The sequence below is a fragment of the Patagioenas fasciata genome, chromosome 14, assembly GCF_037038585.1.
Source record: "Patagioenas fasciata isolate bPatFas1 chromosome 14, bPatFas1.hap1, whole genome shotgun sequence".
Classification (NCBI taxonomy): Eukaryota; Metazoa; Chordata; class Aves; order Columbiformes; family Columbidae; genus Patagioenas; species Patagioenas fasciata.
In genome coordinates, this window is record NC_092533.1 from 10,060,088 (window position 1) to 10,072,543 (window position 12,456).

Genomic DNA, 12,456 nt, shown 5'->3' on the forward strand with positions numbered 1-12,456 from the left:
AAAGTCTGTGTTCATAGCAGGTTTTAAAGGCTAAAAAAGTCAGGATGAGTTTGAAATAGAGAAAATTAAAAGCTTTTGCTTTGCTGGTGAATAAATAATTACAGGAGATGCTGGGGGGGAAGTTCATATTGCAGCTACAGTAGGGAAAGCAGCTGGAGTCCTGGGCGCCGCCTGGGGAAGCAGCATTTAGGCAGAACAGGAGACAGAACTAATAATATGGTTTGCCTTTTTTGCTTTCTTACTGGCATCTGAGACACTTTTAGCATCGGCGTAAAATAGTTTGGGTGTTCCTGCAAAACGAGATGTTTCCTTCAGCAGTTTTTAGAAAGCGTGTCCTGCGCGTTGCTGTCGGTGGCAGCTGGTTCTGGAGAGCTCACCTGAGCATCTCCTAAAGGGGGTACCTTGATTTGATGTTTGTACCTGAAAAATGGTCTGTAAAGAGAACTTTTGATTTATAGTAGTTTTGTTTTGTTTTGTGTCAGTCCTGACTGCTTTTCTTCAGTAATACCATTTTGTTTCCTAATCTGTAACTTGAATTACCTCCTAAATTTAAAAAATATGACTCTTTTCCCTGGCTGTTTTGGGGAGAGCTTTACTTCAACAGCTGGATGTTCAAAGTCCTGGGGAAGAAATTTGTAAGGAGGCCCTCTATCAAAAAGAAGATAAATCTGCTTGTATTTTCAGAGCCGTTGTCAGGCAGAAGACAAGAGAGAATCAGTAAAAGATTTGTATGTGGGGTTTGCTGTTATTATTTTAGGAGAAATGAGGAAAACCAAAGAAGTTACAATCACCGTGGTTAACTGAAGTTCACAGAGCTGCCGCAAGCCTGTCTGCAGCGAAGAATGTGTAACAGATCCCCACGCATGTGACTGTGGGATGGAGTCTATTTATGTCTCTGTAAACATGAAATTATGAAATACACACCATGAGATGGTGCTGGTGGAGTCCTTGTCTGACCTGGTCATGTGGCACTGAACTTGCACCTCTCTGGGAGTACAAAGTGAATTTGAACTCACTGCAGAACATCGTGCTGCTGGAAGATGATCATTGAAAGGGGAATAGGTTAAGCAATAAAGCAAAGAAACCACCCAGTGTGTTACCAGGTAAGAGGAAAGTTCTGTGAATTCCTGTAATACTCTCTCATACACCTTGTTGGATACAAGAGCACTTCACAATATATCACCTAGAGAAAAAAAAGCCAAAGCCCCCCCATATTTTCTTTTGTACAGTGCAGATTTGAAATAAATTTCTGTTAAAACAGATGCACAGCTGAGACTTGGATCTTCCTGCGAAAATTAAGAAAAAATGTCTCAAGACTGCACAAGACAGAAAAGATGACATGGTATACTTTGCTGTTGTGCTCATCAGCTGGTACCGATGGTGACCTGCATGGTACAAGGCTGTGGTGGGGAAGGGGCTGGTGCTGCCCCAAGTCTTGTGCTGGCACCTCCCTCAGCCATGCCCTCCCATCCTGCTGCTCCTCCCAGAGATGTGGCACCACCTGCAGTCACTGGGACCATCCCTGACACCTCTGCATCAGCTCCAGTGCTGAGCCTGTATCCCTGGTGCAAAGGTCGGTGATGGTCCCTACCTCAGATGCTTCGTTCCTCCCTGGTACTCAAGGACGGCCGTAGATCACAGAATCATGAAGTAGTTTGGGTTAAAGGGACCTTCCAAGCTCACCCAGTGCCACGCCTGCCATGAGCAGGGACATCTTCACCAGCTCAAGTTCGTCAGAGCCATGTCCAGCCTGGCCTGGGATGTCTCCAGGGATGGGGCATCCACCACCTCTCTGGGCAACCTGGGCTGGTGTTTCACCACCCTCCTTGTAAAAAATTTCTTCCTCATGTCTACCCTGAATTTCCCCTTCTTTAGTTTAAAACCATCACCCCTTGTCTTGTTGTAACACGCCGTTCTGAACGCTCTGTCCCCATCTTTCTTATTGACCCCTTTTAAGTACAGAAAGGCTGCAATGAGGTCTCCCTGGAGCCTTCTCTTCTCCAGGCCAGACAACCCCAACTCTCAGCCTGACCTCACAGCAGAGCTGTCCAGTCTCGGATCATTTCTGTGGCCCCTCTGCGACAGGTCCATGTCTGTCCTGTGCTGACACCCCAGAGCTGGACGCAGCACCACAGGGGGGTCTCACCAGAGCAGAGAGGCAGAATCACCTCTCTCAACCTGCTGGCCACGGTCCTTCTGATGCAGCCCGAGACATGATTGTCCTTCTGGGCTGCAAGCACACATGGCCAGCGCTGCCCTAACACAGCATCTTCTCATACAGCACCACAGCTGGTGTAGCTCACTGCTGTCTAGAGGCTCGGGCAGCCTCCTGGGGATCCAGAGCCTGTTGCCAGAGGATGAGTGGGCAGGGAGTGGGCTGTGTGCTGGGGTGCACCAGGCAGGAGCTTGTTGGGACAAGCAGCAGCCTGCCTGTGTGGGCAGGTGAGAGGAAAACCAGAGCCTATCCTGGGGACTGGGGGTAAAAAGTCAGGCAAGGAGGGAGAGCGAAAACATGGAGGAAAAAAGACTAGTAGGATCCTGCATTTACTTCGTTCCTGTTTTTCTCATTTCGCAGAAGTTACAGTCAAAGGAGAACGGTGAAACACTGGCCCAGGTTGCCCAGAGAGGTGGTGGATGCCCCATCCCTGGAGACATCCCAGACCAGGCTGGACGGGGCTCTGAGCAACCTGAGCTCGTGAAGATGTCCCTGCTCATGGCAGGGGTGGCACTGGGTGAGCTGGGAAGGTCCCTTCAACCCAAACTGCTCTACGGTTCTATGGAACTCCAGCCTTATTGCAGCAATCAACTCAGCAGACAGTCCTTTCAAACACAGGTGGTGGCCCTCCAGTCACAGACACATCCCCAAACCTCCTGGAGCAGCATGTGCCTTCATTTCTTGTGTGGAATGTAGCGTACAGGGCATGTGTTTGCCACCCTGCACCTGCTCCCTCTAATCTGTATCTCCCTAGGGATTAATCTGCTCCCAGTTCTAGTCGTTAGGAAGGTTGAAGGGTTTTTGTACTAAAACTAAAACATTAGGTGAAGTGGAAGGAGCAGCTTCCCTGCCACAAGCCTTCTACAGTACAGGAGGGGTCCTCAGTGGAAAGCTGTGCCAGATGAGGAGGATTCTGTCAGGATCCCAGGCTCGTGTGTTAATGCTGCTCAAGAGCCAAAGAAAACCCTCAAGCCCAAAATTCAGCTCATTCCCCCACAAAAATACAGCCATGCCTCATAAGGTGTGGTTGGGCAACTCTGCCAGCGGTGAAGGGTGGTGACTGCTGTAGAAATATTGGCTAGAGATTAATTTCAAATGGTTTTCTTATTAGCCTTGTAAAGGTAAATCAAGGAAGGACTGGCCAAGAAGAGTAGGAAGGCAAGAAAAACTAAACTATGCACAATTTCATGAATAGGCTATTTGCTGTTAGAGCAAACAGGGAATTTATGCCCTGTGTTAAGCTCATGGTGTAAAACCCACTTCTGGGCCACTTAACAGAAATCATGATAGTCTTAGGTCTGGATGTTTGTTTGATTCTTCCCACTCATTTTCAAGTGATGTTCTCGCACTTTTCTCACCTCAAGCAGGACTCTTGGTGTTAAGGCTGCTCTGTGCCTTGTGCCTCCTGCCCTTGAGATGAATCTCAGCCCAAGCGCTGCGTCACACATTTAGGGCGAGGTGCTGAGTATCAGTCTTGACAATTGTGTGATTTAGAAGAAATAATGCAATCAGACTCCTCAGGTTTTTTCATTTTATTGACACATTCAGTAGCAGAAGTGCACAAGGAAAATTACTAAGATCTAGGTGCATAAGAAAAACAGGATCAAGCCTTTTATTTTGCACCTTTGACCTCTGAAGACTTTGTTTTGCTCACACAAAATTCACTCATCCCTTGCATGCTGCTGCTGGCATTACATTTGCTGGATGGCATACGTCTGGGAGGCAGAGGGGAGACTACCTCTAGAACATCTCCTCTTCACTTGGATTTCAAAAATATACAGTTACGATCTGTGTAAGAGCTTCAATGCAGTGAATAATTTGGATGGTGGCCTCTTCTCCCCTATGAATTCTAGTAGATGAGGTATGTCTCGGCAACAAAGAGAAGTGTTCTCTCCCTCATGAAAGGCTGGTTTCCGGAAACTTGATATTTCCAGGTATATCAGAGCTAGCATTTAGATACTTGTGTCTCCTTGCAAGTTTTTGTATTTAAACATCAGACTGTCAGCAAGACACAGTTCATGTGAATGCTCTTCATAGAAGATGATTACAAAAGCAAACAGAACGATCACTCCGGGCTCACAGTTGGGAAGTACGAAAAAAATTAGTCTTGCAGAGCAATGAGTCAATGCAGCGATGAAATGCCTATTTATTGGTAAATAAAGGCTGGCTGCCATGCCATTGCCTGCTTTGTAGCCCGCGTGCCCCTGAGGGGTTTGGAAAGTGGTGATGCAAACTGATGAGTCACAGTTTAGAACAATAGTTTCTCCATGCAAATGACTCAAGATAAAAGAAAAACAGGTTTTTCAAGAAGCTGAAGCAGAAGAAATTGCAAAAAGGAATAAAATAATAGAACATCTTTAACCCTGTGTTGAAAGGACTAAATCTTTTCCTAAAGAGCAAGGCAGTGGTTTTGGTGGATGTCTGAGACCCGCGGATTAGACCGCTAACCTTGCAGTCAGCTTTGCACTTCCAGACCGTGCATGCAGACAACCAGAGGAACACAGCTGAATACTGTGAGTATAAGTGCTAAATACGGTGTACACAACAGTATCTTATAGAACATTGAATTGTGGTCATTTGCATGCATCATGCTCACTACTGCCTCATTTTTTTTGGTCCAATTTAAGGTAACAGGTTGGTCCTGTGGGGCAAAGAGGACCGCAGCTCCCCATGAGGTCTGGCTGGCAGGTGGGAGATGTCCCCCAGCAGCCACCAAACAGCCTCGACCATGGACTAAAAGCTCTGCCAAGTATGATGCTGTACCAGTAATGTGCACTTGCTGTTATAGACAACCCCATTCCCTCCAGCGAGGATAGAACACACTGCTCTGTAGTTTGCATGGCCCCACAAATGTCCATTTTAGGTATTCTGTAGAGTTCTACTGCAGAAATTATCACCTTAGCAATCTGAACACAAATTTGTACCATTTTTTAAGTCGGAACAATTAGGTAAAGGGCAAGGCAAGCTATAGTTTGTCAATAAAAAATTAAAACCACTGTAATCAGATTAATCCAGCAAGCCAAAAAATGGTGTGGGATTTTGTGTGTGGGTTCTGTGGGGTTTTTTTCGGTTGGTTGGTTCGGTGGGTTTTTTTTGTTTGGTTTGGTTTTTCTTGTAGAAATATTGGCTAGAGATTAATTTCAAATGGTTTTCTTATTAGCCTTGTAAAGGTAAATCAAGGAAGGACTGGCAAAGAAGAGTAGGAAGGCAAGAAATCACAGGATGTAATCACAGGATGGGAAGCAAGTTTCCCAATACCTTCCCTTAGTCCTCTGTGTCCTGAACCTTGTTAAGTTTGTCTGAGGAAGGAGAAGGCCCAGGGCTGCTGGCAGCTCCCCACTACCTGTGGCTTTGATTCGGAGCTGAAGTTTCAGCCGTTCGCCCCCCCCGGGAGGTTTCCTGCTCTCACTGGTTTCCGTCCATAGGTGGCAGCAGGCTTTAAAATCTTTGGTTTTTAGGAGCTCAGCGAGCTCTGCAGCGATCTCCAGAACTTTGCTGCAAGGAGCTGGTATAAGAGCAATGAATTCTTTTCAAAGAATAAAACATCCTTTCCAGTTGTTCACTTAATTGCTCTATGAAAGCAAAGAGAAAGTCAAACTCGGAGGTAAGAAGGAGCAGCCGAGCATCTATTTTGGGCCAACATACCCTTGCAAAGAGCAGAAATGTTATCTGGTAAGTTACTTAGGAAAAATACCATGGTTAACAGCTTTCCCTTGCAAAAGCACGTGGATGCAAAAAGTCATGTTTGTGATGCAGATTTAAGCCACTTTGCTCAAATTTGCTTTTGCATTTTCTGTGTGCGTCTGGCTGCAGTCTGGGTCAGGCCCGGGGGGTGTCACCAAACACAGTGGGGACACAGGACAACTCAGGGCAGGATCAGCTGCTTGTGTGGGTACAATTTGCTCCATGGTGTTGATAACCCGAGCTACCAAAACCTGTGTTGGCTGCAGGCAGGGCTGAGAGGTCAGCGGGCTCAGGGCGAGGAAGGTGCTTGTTTGGAGGAGGCAATGAGTCACGGCTGCTCCCAGGGCCACCAATCAGGAATTTGTTGAAGTGTGGCTGGGCCAGGGGTGAGACAGAAAAGCTCCGCTGCATGGGAGCAGCACTGGCCAAGGGTGAGGGAAACCTGCCATGTAAGTCATTACTCTTCTCCTGTAAGATTAATCATGGCTTTAATTGCATGAGATATTCTTTTCCACCTGCCTGTTGGCTGATGAGGTGTTGCTGGAGCAATGGTAGTGACTCGCTGGGAAACTAGGAAGGTGGCAGGGTTTTTGACAGGCAGCAGAGCAATCCTGGATTGCTTGCACGCTGTACACGGTGCCTGTGAAAGTTAAATAATAATAAACATTCTAGTTATAGTAAAGTGTGTATGCATGGGGAGCTCTGTGACTTGGTCAGGAGAAAAGGCAGCCAAAGGGGAAGGAGAAAGCCAAAGGGTTTATGCATCAATCTCCTGGGGCTGTTGGCTCTCCCAGGCGAAACAGGACAATCCTGCACATTTTGTTCAGCTGTGGAAGATGCAGGGAGGGAGCAGGATCCGTCCTGGTGAGCAGAGGAGCTGGGAGAGGCCGTGGTCTCCTCCGACAGAGAGGGAGCACATCCAGCTCCCTGCACGTGCCGGAGGGATGCTGTGCTCAGCTGGACCTCAAGGAACTGGATCTTCTTCTGTTTGAATGGTAGATTAAGCCACATTTCCTTCCTCAGACTTTATTTTCTGATCCTGTGGGGAAAAGTACGTACCCATTTGTATTTAACTTTCCCTAATAACACACTTAAATACTTATGCCTTACACAACTTGCTCACACAAGGCGAGGAGGAGGTTTCACTTGATGGAGGTGCAACACCGATGCCACCGCTGGGACGTTATCCCACCTCTCCATCCCCACAGCCCCAGGAGCTGCTCCCTGATGGTGCTCTGAGCTGAAGCACCATGGGTTGTTTTACAGCCATCACCTGACATCGCAGGGAAAATTACCGCTATTTTGACACCTCAGAAGCTAGCGGTCATGAGTGATGGCTCTTCCAGAGGAGCAGCAGCTCTGCTCAGGCTGCCGTTGACTGTTGCAGATGACAGGAATATGAGGGCCTGATTATTATATAATTATGTTGAAGCGATCATCTTGTGTCTGGTTAGTGTCTGACACAAAATGGGCTCGTGATCTCAGTCTGGTTTGCAGTGGCCTTCGATTAGAAACCGCTTGCGTGTGGGATGTGAGTGGGGATTGGCATCCTGGGGGATAAAGGGGACGTAGAGGGGGTAGAAGTCTGGGTGATGAAGTCTGAGCCAGAGACTGGGTTTCTGCAGTGTTCTGCCCAGATTTGGGTGGCTTTTTCTCTTCTCCACTCCAGGAGATTCCTAAGGAATGATTTTTATGTCAGACAGTTGTGAGAACAGTGGTTCTTCATTTGTTGTAGCATCAAATGCAGATTTGTGCAGGACGCAGGGGCCTCACTGTGCAGGTGGTGGCTGTCCTTGGGGCCGGGATCGCTGCGGTCCTGCCTTGCCTGAGGTGGAAAAGCGGGGAAACCCGCAGCCTTCATCGCCTCCACTGGTTCCAAGCACCCAGCAGGAGGGTTCCCAGCACTCAAGTACATCAGCAAAAAACTAAAAATAGTTGTAAAAAGCCACTATCCAAACCACTGATGTATACCCCAGCTTCTTGGTAGTCCTCCAAAATCATGTGTCCTTGGAAGCAGAGTTCAGAAGATGGTCCCTGTCCCTCAGTCTGGACTGGAGGATGAGCCACAGGGATGCAGGGACCCCACCATGCTTTGAGTGTCCCAGGGCTGAGCCTTGGCGATGGGTGACGCCATGTGTCATGACTGGGAAGGACATGAGTCAAGGCCTCTCTCTTCTCACACAGAATTGGGTTTTTCAACCTTAAATTCTATTAATGCAGTTTTTCCTATAAGATATTAAATATAGTTGTGCCTATAAGGTTAAAAAACCCTTTCAGGTAAATGCGGGTGCTGGCACTAGTGGGATGCTCAGCTGTAACGCCTGAAAAGCTGCTGTGCCTGCAGGTGGGAGCTGTGTTAGATGATCTTTAATCCCGCAGCTTCACCAGTTTTGCTTTTTGGTGATGGTTGATGCCATTCAGCCTAATTCTCTTGTTTCTCTCTGAAGCAAAAGTGGCATAAGAAACATTACAGCAGGCATTAGGCCATGTTTATGTTTTAAAGGCATTTCACATCGTGGTTCACATCTGTGTTAGGAAAGCCAAAGAAAGGTGTTGCAGGTTGTTGTGGGAAATTTACAGGTTAAGCATTGCACTTAATAGAAACCCCTTCTGCTCAGGCTTGGGCTATTACTGTATTATTCCCAGGCTCCATCTCTGCCTGCTGCTCCAACGCGCTGAGTGCCTGCAATTACTTCCAGAAGAAATTCAGCCTCTGTTCAGAAGTGCCCATTTCCCCTGGCTTGATCTGTCCATAACTTCATCCGAAAAAGATCTCAGAAGTACTTTTTGAGCTGCATGATGCAGAGCTGGGGATGCGGCAGCTGCCGGGCGGCCAAAGCGGGATGCTCTTTCTCCCATCAGGAGGGTTATGCTCAGTCTCTATAGCAAGCGCTGCTTTACATTTATTTGCACGATATCTCTGCATAAACAACATGAGTAAGTAACTGCCACGCAGCTGAACAGTGGCTGTATGTAACAAGAGCCTGCAAATTTCAGTGTATCCCCACCCTTCCCCTGCGGTTTACTGTATTGTTTGCTGAAATAGTGGTTAATGTGGTTTTATTTATTTATGGATTTATTTTGCCAGGTTCAGCCTTGCTCTCACCCACCGGCTTGCTGGGTGGTGAGCCACCAGGGTGGACACATGAGGACAACCCCGTGTCATTTGGAGGAGCAGTGATGTCTCTGGCATGCTCTGTGGCACAGACGCCTGCCTGTGGGGTCGGAGCACCAGTTTGCTGTCAAATTAGACTCGAACAGTCATAAAATAATTGCAGTAACATCTTCAAGCTGTTTTCATCAGTAAGTAAAGAGCGCTGCATGCACAGAGCATGGGGAAGCTGGTGGGCTGAGCATCATGGTGTGCCTCAGGGGTCCCTGTCTTTGTCCCCTGCCCTGTGCTTGTCCCTGTCCCCACTGGCAGGGGTGGGAAGATGCTTGGCAGGGCTGTGCTGCCAGCACAGAGCATGTGTGCAGTGGTGAGGGGAAGTTCTCTTCAAGCAAAACCCCTCTCCACCGCATCAACCCTGACACAAACTGCTTGGAGAGCTGCATGTAACTCAGGGAGAGCAGAGATAAGCCCCAGTTTCTCTTTCTAAAGCCATCTGGCCCAGATGAACCGCAAAAAAAACCCTCAGCATCCTTTTGAGCAGAGCCAGTGGCTGTCAAAAGCGGCGGGTGGAGGAAGGAAGGAGGGGGCTGGGTGCTGCTGGGAAGCCCAACACCCCGTTTTGGCTGGCTGTGTTCTGCAGTGTGTGGGCAGAGTGCTCAATCCTGTGTCTCAGCTGACACCGGCTGGGCGCTGTGGAGGTGACGCGTGTTTCGTGGGGAGGATGATGCTCTCGGTGTCACTGAGCAATGCCTTCACCTCCTTCCTCTTCTCCCAGGTGAAGATGCCAAAACTGCACTGAGGGCAGACAATGGCCCTGGGGAGCTGAGAGGCAGGGGCTGAGCCCTGGTTGGGACAGGCAGCACTGCAGGCTCCTCATCTCAGTTAGGAAGGAGATGTTCTCTTCCCTGCCTTGATAATTTTGGGTCTTGATTGCACATGCTGGAGTAGGGATCAGGCATCCCCCTGTGCTGCCGAGCTGCGCTGAGCTGCAGCAGGACTCAACTCATGTGGGGCAAAGGCTGTGTCCAGGCTGGGGGATTTGGGCCAGTTGTTGGAGGACAGAGTTAGGGCTGCATCAACCAGTCTGGGTTTTTCCTTTAGGCGTACGTTTGACAGCGTCACAGGATGGAAAAAACAAACTCTGCCACAGGGGAGCTGAGCCTGTCAGTCCCCCTGCTGGGATCAGGTCCCAGAGCATCCTAAAAGGGGTGCAGCACCAGCAGGATGCTAGATGGGAGAGCAGAGGGGACCAACGTTTGGGGCTCCCAGTTGGTTACTGGTCCCAGCCCGACTTCAGTGTTTCAGATCGCCCCACCTCCTCGCTGTGAGTTTCGTTCTGACTTTCAGGTTGGAATGAGTCAAAATCTCAGAACAAAATGTTGATGAAACTGCTGCCTGCAGTCGGGTTTCTCCTTGGACCAGCTGGAGGGAGCATTTTTTGAGGGTGGGACAGCACTGAGGGTCATGTCCCAGAGATGGCACACAGCCCTGGCCCCATATGCCTTCCTGGGAAAGGCAAAGGGGCACAAAGTGAAGGAAATGGAGATGTTTTACCAACAAGACCTCAGTTCCTGCTGCTTATCTTCAGAAAGCTACAAAAGCTCATTTGAGCTGGGTTTAGTCAATGGTTGAGGCTGGGAGATGTTTCAGTTGCTGCTGGGAACTGGCTCCTGGTTCTGTCTTGTCATTCAGCAATGAGCTAATTCCTGATTTATTCACCCCAGTGGTACAGCCCTCCAGATCCACTCAAGCTTCAGTCAGCAAACCTTTCCCTGCATCTTGATCCCCTCATTTCCAAGGGATCCTTTTCACTGATACAGAAACCAAAAATGCAAAAGGAGCCTGTAAATCCATCATGCCAGCCCCCAGCATCCCATCTCTTCTTCAGCAGCCAGCAAACGCCAACTTCAGACTGGGAAAATGGCCAAAATGTGATTTTTATGAGGGTACAAGCGCATTTCCTTCTTATTAGCAGACAGCACTGCCCTTGGCCTCACTCGGCCATGCATTCGTTAATACAAGGTAATTCTGTTTGCTCAAGCGAATGGTGGTGTCCACTTAATTGTAAGGAGATGGGGATCCTTAGCTATGCCAAAGATTTTTATGAAAGTATTAAAAATAGCCATCAAGCAGTCTCGTAAGCCAATAAATGGCATCCTATGTGCCCCCATTAGAAAGCAGGGAGTTACATAGAGGTTAATATTTCATTTGGGAAATAAATCTGCTTACCCTACGCAGTGCATAAAAGCAGTCCGAGGTACTCCCCGCAGATCAGCAGTCACCGGCTGCCAGGAGTTTGGAAAAAACCGCTCTCCCTGTTAATACAACAGGTACCAGTGCTGCTCCTCTCCATCCTGGCTTGTGCCCAGTCCCGGAGGAGCTGGCCTTGGCTGTGGATTCGTTGGGGATGAACCACCCCAAAGGTGACACGTTCTCCTGTCGGGAGCGTTGGCTTCTCCCTTCCACACCCAGAGGGAAAGCAGAGCAGCTGATAGAAACCGGCATCATCAGTGCTGAACAAAAAACAGAGAGGGAAGAACGGGAAAAAAATATCTATTGATTTATCCAGGCCATTTCCCTTGAAATGAAGGAACAAACATTTTTCAGCATCTCCAGAGTGTGAGTTTTGTTTATCAGGACATTACGCATTTCTGCATCCATCCTACCCCTGAGCCTCCCTCCTGCTGCACACCCTCTTCCAGCCCCAAAACATCCTCTTGGTGAAGACTACAGCCTTCAAAACTACATTTAATTTTGCTCTTAAGGCATCTTAGCCAAAATTTGCCTTCGCTTTGAAGAAGTTCAGAGAAAACCCCCATGAAAGCTGAGCTGTTTACCACGGCGCTCTTGTTATTTACCGCCAAACCCAAATGCAACCTCACAGGCAGAGCTGCAAAAGGGACATTTTCACATAGACTTTGCTGGGTTTCCTGATGGTTTAGTGTATTCTGTCCTGCATTTAACTGGCTCTTTTCCAGCTTTCTTGCTGATATACTACTGAAACCCAGAGGAGAGGAGGGCAGGGAGGACTAGAGCAATAAAAATATACTCAATGTCAATCTTTTGTTTTGTTTTGTTTTCCCCTTTGCAACTGCTATACTTGTCACATGGGAAACAACCCATTCTCTTTTCTCTTCATGTAGAACAACCCCAAACACTCAGTGCATATTTGCCTTGTCCCATGCACATACTGACATTTTTCATCCTTCTGTTATTACAGATGCTGCAAAGGCAATAACCCTGAAATGTCACAGCTGCAGATTTGTATCACACAGATAAGATGGTGTGATTAAATAAAGAATCGCTCAACATCTGAATATTCGGTAAAAGACATCAGAATCTGCAAGAGTGAGAACAACACAGTGTGAAGGGTTCACATCCCCACTCAACCTGGGAAACTTTGAATGGCCTGGTATAGATAAACTAATTTAACTCTCTTTTAAAG